General features: G+C 37.1%; 1 pseudogene; it reads right to left on the bottom strand.

Moving 5' to 3' along the window:
• The window catches only part of LOC145505251 (thioredoxin-like), a 39,895-nt pseudogene that overhangs the window by 22,652 nt on the left and 3,899 nt on the right, over positions 1–13,344 (bottom strand).

Here is a 13,344-nt window from a genome sequence, read left to right on the forward strand (position 1 = left end):
ACCGACACTTGTCCTGAGTGGCAGTGAGACAGAGCAGAAATATGAGCTAGAGGCAAAGATCTCTGTGTCTGTGTCTGCACACTGATCACTTTGAAACACGACTCGGTGATGTGAGGCAAACCACTCAATCAGTGCTTCGTCCTCACTTGTGAATAGAGATAATTTGTATTTCACAGGGTTGTTGTGAAGATGACATGACGTGATATATGTGAAAGTGCTCTGTAAGCAGAGAAATATCAGTTTTTAGCACTGTAGGCATTTTCCCATGAGTTCTCTTGTCTGCCTGCACGACACATTCAATCATTGAATTTCTTTATTGTTTATAACTCAGGGCTCTTATAAACTTTTATTTTGTTATAAAACTCAGCCCTCTCCTCTTGAATGTCCCTCAGGGTTCAGAGAAATATCAATCTGGCTTGGAAAACCATCATAATTTGTGACTTAATGGACTACACTTTGGCATTTCACCAGATACTGCTTTCCATTGATTTCATATATGAATTTCTTCTACCCCAGATAAAGCATAGCTGCTTGGTGCTGAGGACACAGACTTACTGAGGACATTTACTCCTGGGTTTAAATTTTGGCTTTGCTACTTGCTTGCTCTGTAGGACTCTGGGTGGGGTTACTTATTCTCTTAAAACATTATTCTTTTCATCCACAATATTGACATTATAATAATATCATTTGTACTGTGAAGTGTTGTTGTGAGAATTCAGAGAGATAATGCATCAAAGTTGTTAACCCAATACCTAGTACGTGGTAAGAGCCTAGTCAATATTCTGAACAGGAGTTGCCAGCAAAACCCTTGGCACATACTAGTGCTGGGTTTTCCCACAATACTTAATTGAGAACTGGAAGTGAAGAAGAGAAAGAAAACAGTGATTCAAAGCCAGTTTTAGTTTTATTCTTCCAGCCTATCGATAGAAACTGAAAGCCTTATGGCTTCCTGACACAGGTAGAGACTTAAACAATAATATTAAGGCAATTTATTTTCTTGGGTTGACAACTGATAAATCTCACTTGAAATATGGCAATAGGTTTGGGTAGAAGGGGATAGTGGCTATATTAGTACTGAGATGTTGATGGATATACATAGGAGGCAGCATATTTTCAAGGATATTTTCCTATTACAAATCATCCTGCCCCATTTCCAGACCATGCATCTTGATTCTTGTTCAGAAATTTTGATGGATACAAATGTAGATATTATTGTACATCACCAAAAGTATGATTAGCATTATGTTTGTTTGTCTGGCTATTTGTTTAATTTATCCACACAATAAACAGTTTTTGAGCTACTGAGCTCCGTAGTAGGTTTTAGCTATCAAAGACAAGGCACCAATTTTGACCTTGTATTCTGATGCAGGAGACAGACACATAACCGATGGAATTAAAATGCTGCACAAAATTACATGGGGTATATTTTCCACTTATTTCTGTAAATTAAAAAAAAAAATGAGGAGTACATTTTTTTGTTGTTCAGTCACTAAGTTGTGTCCGACTCTTTGTGACTCCATACACTAGCATGCCAGGCTTCCCTGTCCTTGACTATCTCCCAGAGTTTGCTCAAGCTCATGTCCCTTGAGTCGGTGATGTCATCCAATCATCTCATCCTCTGTTACCCTCTTCTCCTTCTGCCCTCAATCTTTGCCAGCATCAGGGTCTTTTCCAATGAATTGGCTCTTTTGAATCAGGTGGCCAAAGTATTGGAACTTCAGCTTCAGCATCAGTCCTTCCAATGAATATTCAGGGTTGATCTCCTTTAGGTTGGACTGGTTTGGTCTCCTTGCAGTCCGAGGGACTCTCAAGAGTTTTCTCCAGCACCACAGTTCAAAAGCATCAGTTCTTCAGCGCTCAGTCTTCTTTATGTCCAACTCTCACATCCACACACGACTACTGGAAAAACCATAGCTTTGACTGTATGGATGTTTGTCAGCAAAGTGATGTCTCTGCTTTTTAATATGCTCTCTAGGTTTGTCATAACTTTTCTTCCAAGGAGCAAGAATCTTTTAATTTCATGGCTGCAGTCACCTCTGCAGTGATTTTTAGGTAGAATTATTTTTCATCTCAGTTTTTGAAAAACTTTATACTTCTCTATTCTGGCTTCCATAGTGGTATTGAGAAATCAGTTGTCAATCTTAATATCATTCCTCTGTAGTGATATCTTTTTGCTTTGACAGGTCTTAAAATGGTCTCTTTGTTAGTCTGTGGTTTCACTCCAACATACCTAGACATATATTTATTTTACTAGGGATTAATTGTCATTTCTTAAGTTTAACATCCCTGTCTTTTTATTGGTTCAGGAAAATTATCAGCCATTATCCTTCTTTAAGTTAAAAAACAATTGTGGTAATCTATAGATAACAAAATTTACTGTTTTAACCATTTTTAAGTGTACAATTCAGCAGCATTAAGTACATTCACATTGTTGTACAACCATTACCACCATCTGTCTCTGGAACATTTTTTCATCTTCTAAAACTTTAATTCTGTACTCATTAAACACTAACTCTCCCTTACACCAACCCCTGGCAATCACCATTCTACTTCTTGTTTCTGTGAATTTGACTACAGTATTCTAAATATCTTATATAACTGGAATCAAACAGTATTTTTCCTTTCACAGCTGCGTTATTTCACTCAAGATAATTTTCTCTATGTTCATTGGTATTATAGTGTGTGTCTTTCCTTTCTAAGACTGATTTTATTGTATTTCATTTCATTGTATGAATCTACCACATTCTGTTTATCCATTCATACAGATTAGACTGTATTTCCATCTTTGGGCTATTGTGAAGAATGCTGCTATGGGTATACCAATATCTGAGACCCTGCTTTCAATTCTTTTGGCTGTATAACCAGAAGTATCACATAACAATTTCATTTTTAATCTTTTGGAACCACCATACTATTTTCCACAGTGACTGTACCATATTAAATTTCTCTGAGCAGTGTACAAAATTTCCAATTTCTCTCCATCATCATCTATACTTGTTATTTTCCACCTGATTTTGTTCCATTTTTGTTTTCTTTTTTGATAATAGTCATCCTAATGGGTATGAAGTGGTTTCTTATTGTGGTTTTGATTTGCATTTCCCTAATGATTAATGATATTGAGCATCTTTTCATGTGCTTATTGATCATTTGTGTATTTTCTTTGGAGAAATATCTGTTCAAGCCCTTTGCCCTTTTTTTTTTTCGGTGTTGTTGTTGTTGAGTTGTTAAGAGTTCCTTACCTAGTCTAGATATTAATTCCTTATTAGATATATGACTTGCAAATATTTTCTCCCATTCCATGAGCTGCCTTTTTACTTTGTTAATAGTATCTTTTGATACTCAAAAATTTAAAGTCCTGATATAGTCCAATTTTTTTTTCTTTTGTTACCTATGTCTTTTTTTTTGGCCAGACCTTGTGGGATCTTTGTTCCCCAACCAGAGATCAAACCCGTGTCCCCTGCAATGGAAGACTAACCCTGGAGTCCTAACCACTGGACTGCTAGGGAATTTTCTGTTACCTACATTTTTGCTGTCATACCTAAGAAATCATTGCCCAGTCCAATGACTGAAAATTTTGCTCTATGTTTTCTTCTAAGAGTTTTATACTTTAAGTGCTTCCATTTAGATTTTTATCTGTTTTAAGTTAATTTTGATATATAATATAAAACTTCATTTTTTTGCATATGTGTATCCAGTTTTCCCAACACTATTTGTTGAGAAGACCATTGTCTCTTTAAATATTGCCTCTCCATTTTTCATTTCTAGTCCCTCCTCTGGAAAGCTATATAGACACAGATTCACTTCATCTTCCATGTTTCTTAGTACTTACTCTCAATTTCCTTTGTTTTTGTAATACTAATTCTGTTTAACTTCTTCTGCTTTGTTTTTCAATTTAATAATTCTTTGGGTTAGTCTACTATTTAACCTGTCCATTGAGTTTTAAATTCAATTATTTCATTTTTTTTTTTTAATTTCTAGAAGTTCTATTTAGTTCTTTCCCAAATATGTCTTGTCATTTTTGACAGTCTCTTACTCTTTGCTCATATTTTCAATTAATTCTCATACTTTTAAAACATATTATACATACTCATTAAATATTCTGTAACCATTAATACTCATACTTAAAATTCTGATTGGTGATTTTTCCCCTGCATACTTCTGCTCTCTCTCATGCACAGAATTTTGTGTACTCATCTGTTTTGTGATTTCTGATTGTGAGCTAACATCCTTTGGAGCTTTGTGGGAACTCTGAGATAACTGAGTGGAGAGAACTTGTGTCTGCTTTTACTAGAAGCTAGGGTACTACCAATCTGGGACCATTTTGAACTAAATTTTTTATTTGGTTTCTTTTTTTTTTTTTGGAACATGAAGGATATCTGAATTCAGGCCCCAATCTTATTTGAGATTTCACATGTGCTTAAAACTTTGCAAAGTTGGCTTTAGACCTTATACCAAATGCCACAAGTGAGATATATGTATACACATTAAACTGTATTCCTTTGACTGATATGTGTGTGTTTCTCGTAATTATTTACTTTGCATACAGATAGTTCTTTTCAACTCTTGGATAATGTTTGGGTCTCTTTTGTTACTCTAGAAATTATGTGGATTTGAGACTTACTGTGCTGCCTCCAAGTGGCCTTTAAAACAAATACTCTAGATTATCATGGATCAGCAAATGCTCGAGAACAGCCCCCTAGCTTTAGCATTCACCCTCCTATGGTTTCATCTTTGACTTTTGAATATTTAAAAAATTTTCTTTCTAAGCAGATGTTTACATTTTATCTGATGCTTATGAGATACTTATAGTAGAAAGGGTTTTCAAATATGAAAATCCTCATTTATAGGTTCTCATAGCTCTGAATTCTGGGTTTTTAACTTGATCTTTGGTGTGCTTCACTATGTTCTTATTACCTTTGGTGTATGGTGTTATTATTTTAATTCTTAAGACAGGTTTGTGAGGTAGGTGTTATTATTATCATCGTTCCCATTTTTAAAATGATGAAACTGAGACGTAGGAATATATGTTCAAACACCCAGGCTCATGAAGCAGAAGCTCTTCTTAAAGAAGAAATGAGCAGTTCAGTTGGACAGGTATAAGGAGCCTGAAAGTCAGATTTTTTAAAAAATTGGATATAAGAGGTAGAACTTAGGTTTAAGGAGAACACCCTGATAATAGCATACTAGATGGAAGTTATAAAAAACCATGTGGGTCTGACATTTTACTCTACCTGTAAGCCAAAAAAGTTAGCCTGCTGCATGGATACGGGCAGAAGACAGAAGGCTCCTGAGTCAGAGACAAAGGATTAAGTAAGCACAGTAAGCAGCATGAGTTTCAGTTTCACATTCTTTCTCCTTGTTCCCAGAGTTCCGCAAAAGTGATATATTGATAGACTTAATGCTCTATATGCCAGGGATTTGCACCACAGCTGAGGAACCTCAGGCCTAATGAACCCAAATCTTCTATAATGGGCTACAAGAAGACCTGCTTGATTTCTTCCAGGAGAGAGACATAATTTTTATTATATTAGACAATGAGCAAACCAGTTCTCTGTGCTAAAGAGAGACAGTCTAAAAGTAAGGCCATCTGTGCCTCTGCGTGCAAGATGGAAGCAACGTGAGAAACCCATGAAAAATTGTATCCCAACAGAAGGAATCTGAAAGATAGCAATATGACCATGAAGTATTTGCAACATTGTCAATAAGCTCTGTGAGACCAGGGATTTGACCTGTTGCTGTAGACTGAATGTCTGTGTCCCCACCAAATTCGTATTTTGTAGTTCTAGTGCCCAGTGTGATGATACCTGGGAGGCAGGGCCTTTGGGAGGTAATTAGGTCATAATCATGCATGGACTAGTTCAGTTCAGTTCAGTCACTCAGTCATGTTCGACTCTTTGCGACCCCATGAATTGCAGCACGCCAGGCCTCCCTGTCCATCACCAACTCCCGGAGTTTACCCAAACTCATGTCCATCGAGTCAGTGATGCCATCCAGCCATCTCATCCTCTGTTGTCTCCTTCTCTTCCTGCCCCCAGTCCTTCCCAGCATCAGGATCTTTTCCAATGAGTCAACTCTTCACATGAGGTGGCCAAAGTATTGGAGTTTCATCTTCAACATCAGTCCTTCAAAGAACACCCAGGACTGATCTCCTTTAGGATGGACTGGTTGGATGTCCTTGCAGTCCAAGGAACTCTCAAGAGTCTCCTCCAACACCACAGTTCAAAAGCATCAATTCTTCAGCACTCAGCTTTCTTCACAGTCCAACTCTCACATCCATACATGACTACTGGAAAAACCATAGCCTTGACTAGACGGACCTTTGTTGGCAAAGAAATATCTCTGCTTTTTAATATGCTGTCTGCTACTGCTAAGTCGCTTCAGTCGTGTCCGACTCTGTGCGACCCTATAGACGGCAGCCCACCAGGCTCCGCCGTCCCTAGGATTCTCCAGGCAAGAATACTGGAGTGGGTTGCCATTTCCTTCTCCAGTGCATGAAAGGGAAAAGTGAAAGTGAAGTCGCTCAGTCGTGTCCGACCCTTAGCGAACCCATGGACTGCAGCCTACCAGGCTCCTCTGTCCATAGGATTTTCCAGGCAAGAGTACTGGAGTGGGTTGCCATTTCCTTCTCTGATATGCTGTCTAGGTTGGTCATAACTTTCCTTCCAAGGAGTAAGCATCTTTTAATTTCATATGCTGTCTAGGTTGGTCATAACTTTCCTTCCAAGGAGTAAGCACCTTTTAATTTCATGGCTGCAATCACCATCAGCAGTGATTTTGGAGCCCCCCAAAATAAAGCCTGTCACTGTTTCCACTGTTTCACCATCTATTTCCCATGAAGTGATGGGACCAGATGCCATGATCTTAGTTTTCTAAATGTTGAGCTTTAAGCCAACTTTTTCACTCTCCTCTTTCACTTTCATCACTTATAAGAAAAGACACCAGAAAGATGATTTCCCTCTCTGTCTGCCATGTAAGGAGACAGCAAGAAGGAAACCATCTGAAAACCAAGAAAAGGACCCTTCACAGACACTGTATCTGCTAACACCTTGATCTTGGACTTCCCAGCCTCCAGAATTGTGAGAAATAAATGGTTATTATTTAAGTCACCCAATCTATGGTAGTTTGTTATAGCAACCCAGGCTGAGACATCTGTTGTCAGTCTCGTTCACTATAATAGTCTTAGAGACAAGAATATACCAGCCCATCAATAAATATTTGCTGAATGCATTTAGTGTGTAACAACTTTTTAATGTTTATCATTTGCTAGACCCAGGACTAATCACTTGACAAGTGTTAACTCATTTAATCCTCATAACAATAGGTACCCCACTTTACAGAGGGTAGAGTTGAAGCATAGAAAGTTTTTTTAACACTATATAATTTTTAAATTAATTAATTTTATTTGGCTGCATCGGGTCTTAATTGTGGCATGCAGGATCTTCATTGCATCACGTGGGATCTTTTGTCATGGTGCAAGGGCTCCAGGGCTTGAGGGCTCAGGAGTTGCTCTGTGGCATTCAGTTCAGTTGCTCAGTAGTGTCTGACTCTTTGTGACTCCATGGACTGCAGCATGCCAGGCCTCCCTGTCCATCACCAACTCCCAGAGCTTGCTCAAACTCACGTCCATTGAGTCAGTGATGCCATCCAACCACCTCATACTCTGTTGTCTGTTTCTCCTCCTGCCTTCAGTCTTCCCAGCATCAGGGTCTTTTCCAGTGAGTCAGTTCTTCACATCAGGTGGCCAAAGTATTGGAGTTTCAGCTTCAGGATCAGTCCTTCCAATGAATATTCAGGAATGATTTCCTTTAGGCTCTGTGGCATATGGGATATTAATTCCCTGACCAGGGATCAAACCCATGTCCTTTGCATTGCAAGATGGATTCTTAACCACTGGGCCACCAGGGAAGTCCTGAGGCATAGAAAGTTTTAATTAACTTACTCCAGATCATATATGTACGAAGTGGTAGAGCTGAGATTCAAACACCAACATATGATTCCAGAATCTGCTTTTAGTTAGTATGATAAACTACCTTTCATTGCCTGTCTGGTGGTGGTGCTGACTGGGAAAAACAGATGAAAAAGGAGTTTTAAAGGAAGAGTAGACTGGTTTCAGTGATTTCCTGGATTAGGGGATGAATAAAAAGGGATGAGTTTTGATCGTAGTGACAAGGGTGAAGTGGGATACTTCAAAAGTCCACCCCTCCGTAAAAGCAACTAAAAATCTGCCCCAAACTGTAAGAATAAACTTTTTTTCCAAACTCTGGAAAACAGATGCTTGCAGGAATTCAAGGAGCACATGTTCCAGAAAAAATAGCTGGATTTTGGGAAAAACAACTAGTTTTGTGGCATTTTAACTTGCCTTAGTCCCATCACCAGGTCCCCAGCTCAGTGGTGGCCTTGAAAATAGCAACCTGCATTCTGGTGGTAACACCAGATGGAGTACTCTGTGTATGCTCAGTCATGTCTGGTTCTTTGGGATCCCACAGATGGTAGCTCCCCAGGCTCCTTTGTCCATGGAATTTTCCAGGCAAGAACGCTGGAGTGGGTTGCCATTTCCTACTCCAAAGGGTCTTCCTGAGCCAAGGATCCAACCCACATCTCTTGTGTCTCCTTCCTTGGCAGGTGGATTTTTTACCATTGTGCCGCAGTGGTAAGAATCCACCTGCCAATGCTGGAGACCCGGTATCCATCCCTGGGTCATGAAGATCTCCTGGAGAAGGAAATGGCAACCCACTCCAATATTCTTGCCTGGGAAATCCTATGGACAGAAGAGCCTAGAGGACTACAGTCCATGGAGTAACAAAAGAGTCGGACACAACTGAGTAACTAAACAACAACAAATTATAGTAGCAATACCGGAAGGAGTAGAATAAATGTCTTTTGGCAATATTTGCCTTTGGTTAGTCTGTCTGGTGAAGACCAGCTCAAAAGGAACTTGCTCAGCTTTGAAGCCACTGTCTGGGATCATTCATTGAATACAGAGGCAAACATTTTAGCCTTTGCTACTAAGGCAAGGGATAACAGTTGGGCAAACAATAGATTAATCAAATACCTGGAAAGGAAAGGCTGGGGAATGAGATACATTTAGAGAATAAGGGCTTTGAAAAGTTCTGACACATTTCTGAAAATCTACAAAGCTGTTCTCATGCTCAAGAAAGACCAAAGAAGTTCTTGAAGTCTGACCTCTAGTTGGTCTGAACAAGCAGGAAGTGAAGGCCAAGGTACAGTTGTTAATTGCTTTGCTGAATATTGAAGGCATGCCCCAATAAGCACACAGAATCTCTGTGCAAAGACCAGGAGTACTTTTGGTGCTGGTGTTCCAGGTGTTTAAGAAAATTTCTGTACAATCATTAACTGTCTACTAAATTAACAGGTCAGAAATTGCAGTGGCTGCTCATGATGAAGAATACAGCCTTCACAAAACTGGTTCAGAGAAGTCAATTAAGAAACAAGGGCTACAGCAACAAAGCCTGTGGAAGGAGTAGAGTATGTTTTTAGAGTTGCCAAACTGTAACACCCAAAATTTCCAGTTTTCAATAAAAAATTATAAGACACACCTTGAAACAAAAGGTTATGGCCTATTCATAGGAAAAAAAAAACAATCGATAGAAAGTGTTCCTGAGGAAGCCCCAGGTATTAGACTTTCTAGTCAAAAACTTAACATTAGCCATTTTAATATGCTCAAAGGTCTAAAGGAAACCATATCTAAAGCATTAAACACGAGTATGAAAACAATGCCTCATCAAATATCAATAAAGAGGTAGACATAAAGATAAACCAAACAGAAATTCTGAAGTTGAAGAGTACAATAACTTAAATGAAAAGTCACTAACAGGGCTCAGCAACAAGTCTGAGGAAGCAGAAGAAAGAATCAACAACTTGAAGACAGGTCAGTTGAAATTATACAGAATTAGGAACGGAAAGAAGAAAGAATAAAGAAAAATGGCAGCACCTAGGAAATTTGTGTGACACCATTAAGTGACCTAACACATGTATAACGGGGAATTCCAGAAGGAAAGGAGAGACAAGAGCAGGAAAAAATGACTGAAGAAATCAAGTCCAAAATTTCCCAGATTTTCTGAAAAAATATGAATGTATACCTCCACAGAGCTCAATGAACTTCATGAAGGATAAACTCAAAGACTGAGATACATTACAATCTTTTTGTCTTGAGCTTTCAAGACAAAAGGATACTCTTGAAAGCAACAAGAAGAAATTTGCCAAGTTAAACTAATTTCTCATCAGAAAACACGGAGGCCAGAAGCCTGTGGGGAGATATATTTAAGTGCTGAGGAAAAAACTTGTCAACCAAAAATTCCACATTTAGCAGAAATATCCTTCAGAAATGGAGGAGAAATCAAGATATTCTCAGATAAACAAAAACTGCGGGAGTTTGTTTCTAGCAAAGCTGCCCAACAAGAGATGCTGAAGGCAATCATTTTGGCAAAAATGAAAGTATACTAGACTGTAACTCAAATCCATTGGTAATGTTAACTACATGGATGAATACAAAAGACAGTATTAACAGATTTTTACTCCTCTTTTTTCCTATCTGATTTAAAAGATGATGAAAACAATAATTATAAATCCATATTGATGGGCAAGCAATGTATAAGGATGTAATTTGTGACAATGACAGAATAAAGCAAGGGAGAGACTGAGATATATGAAGCAAAATTCTGTATAATATTGAAATTGATTGATGGATTAAACTCTCAATTAGAAGAGAGATTGGCAGAATGGCAATTCCACACAAAGAGTAATGGTAAGAGAGCTGGAGTAGCTATTCTAATTATCAAACAAGTATATCAGAGATTAGGACAGAAATTGTCACCAGAGACAACAGATATTTTATAATGATAAAAGGATCAACCCTTCAATTAGATACAGGAGTTATAAACACATGCATTTAACAACAGAACTGATATAAGCTCACAGAATTGATGGGAGAAATAGACAATTCTATAGTAATAGCTGGAAACTTTAGTATCCCACTTTCAATAATGTATAAAACGAAAAGACTAAAGTCCATCAAAGATGTAAAAGACTTTACAACACTATAAACCAACTATACCTAACAGATACCTGTAGGACACTACCTAATAACAGCAGAATCAACATTCTTCTCAAGTGCACAAGGTACGTTCTCTATATTAGACTATATGCTAGGCCACAAGCAAATCCCAATAGACTTTAAAAGATTGCAATCATACAAAATATGCTATCTTACCATAATAAAGAGAAATTAGAAATCAAAAACAGAAGCAAATCTAGATAACTGATGAAAATTTGAAAATGTACTCAATCAGTGGGTGAAAGAAGAAATCACAAGGGAAATTAGAAAATACTTTGAGATAAATGAAAATAAAAACACAGCATAGTAAAACTTATGGGATACAGAGAATGTTAGAGAAATGCTCAGAGGGAAATTCATGTTGTAAACACCTTACCTTCAGTAAGAAAAAAGAAAGACCCCAAGTTAGTAACAATCTTCCATCTTAGGAAATGAGAGAAAAGCAAACTAAGCCTAAATCAAGAAGAAGGAAGGAAATAATAAAGATCAGCGTGGAAATAAATGAAACAGAGAAAAGAAAAAAAAATAATAGAGGAAATCAACAAAACCAAAAGTTTATACTTTAAAAAGAGCAAGAAAATTGCAAAGCTTTATCTAGACTAACCAGAAAAATAGGGAGAAGGCTCAAATTACTAAAATCAGGAATAAAAATAAGCACCTTATCACTGACCTTAGAGATATGAGAATTATAAGAGAATTCTATGAACAACTGTATGCCAACAGATTAGACAACCTAGGTGAAATAGAGAAATTTATAGAAGCGTGTCAACCACCAAAACTGACTGAAGAAGAAGTGGAAAATCTGAACAGATCCGTAAAAAGTAAAGAGATTGAGTCAGTAATCAAAAAACTTCCAACAAAGAAAAACCCAGTATCAGATGGCTTCACTAGTTACTTCTATCAAGTGCTCAAAGAATTAGCACCAATCCAAAACAGATACTTCGAAAAAAATAAATAAAGTGCATCAATACTTCCTAACTTGTTCAAGAGGACAGTATTACCATGATACTCAAACCAGACAAAAACATCAGAAGAAAAAACTACAGATCAATTTTCCTTTCAAACATAGATGTAAAAAACTGAACTCAACAGCATATGACAATATTATAAAACATGACCAAGTAGGATTTATCCCAGAAATGAAAAATTGGTTTAATATATAAAAATCAATGCAGTAAAAACAAGATAATTTTAATAAAAATAGAAAAATATTTGACAAAATCCAATATTCTTTCACCATAATAGCACTTAACAAAATCAAAAATAGAAGGGAAATTCCTCAGTTTGATAAAGGTACCTATGAAAAATTCACAGCTAACATCAAACTTAAACGGTGAAAGGCTGAAATTTTTCCCCTTAAAATTAGGAAAAAAGACAAAAATGATCACCCTCAACATTCTATTGGAAGTTCTAGACAGGGCATTTAGGAACCAAAAGAAATAGAAGTCATTGAATTTGGAAAGAAAGACTAAAACTGTATTTATTCATAGCTGATATGATCTGGATACAATTTAAATATAAAAAACCCTTTAGGTTTTCTTTAAAATGTGCACATTGTGCACACACGCACACACACATTGCATACACACACAATTAGAGCTGGTAAATGAGCAGCAAAGTTGAAAGATATAAAATTAACATATAAAAGTTGTGTTTCTATACACTAACAGTAAACAATCCAAAAATCAGATTAAGAAAACAATTTCATTTATAATGCCATCAGAAAGAATAAGATAATCAGGAATAAATCATTGTTAAGGTGGCATTATTGCACTTCAAACCCCCCATTAGTATGACTGCTAGCAAAAAAGATAACTGAAGCTAACTAAAACAAAAAAATGGAAAATAAGTGTTAGTGAAGATGTAGAAAAACTGAATCTCTTGTGCATTGCTGGTGGGAATGTAAAATTGCTTAGCAGCTATGGAAAATGATATAGTGGCTCCCCCCAAAATTCAAAAATGGAATTATCATATGATCCAGCTTCTGGGTATAGAGCCAAAGGAATTGAAAGTAGGAACTCAGATAGGCATTTGTATACCCGTATTCATAGCATTATTCACAATAGCCCAAAGGTAAAAGCAGCTCAAATGCCCATTGACAGATAAACAGATTAACAATGTGTGGTATATACACACAATGGAATATTGTATGTATATATGTATACATATCTTTAAAAGGAAGGAAATCCTGATACATTACAACAGGGTGAATTTTAAAGACATTATGCTATGTGAAATAAGGCAGTCACGAAAGTGCAAATTCAGTATGG

Source organism: Giraffa tippelskirchi, chromosome 5 (genome assembly GCF_054371585.1).
Source record: "Giraffa tippelskirchi isolate mGirTip1 chromosome 5, T2T-mGirTip1v1.2.pri, whole genome shotgun sequence".
Taxonomy (NCBI): Eukaryota; Metazoa; Chordata; class Mammalia; order Artiodactyla; family Giraffidae; genus Giraffa; species Giraffa tippelskirchi.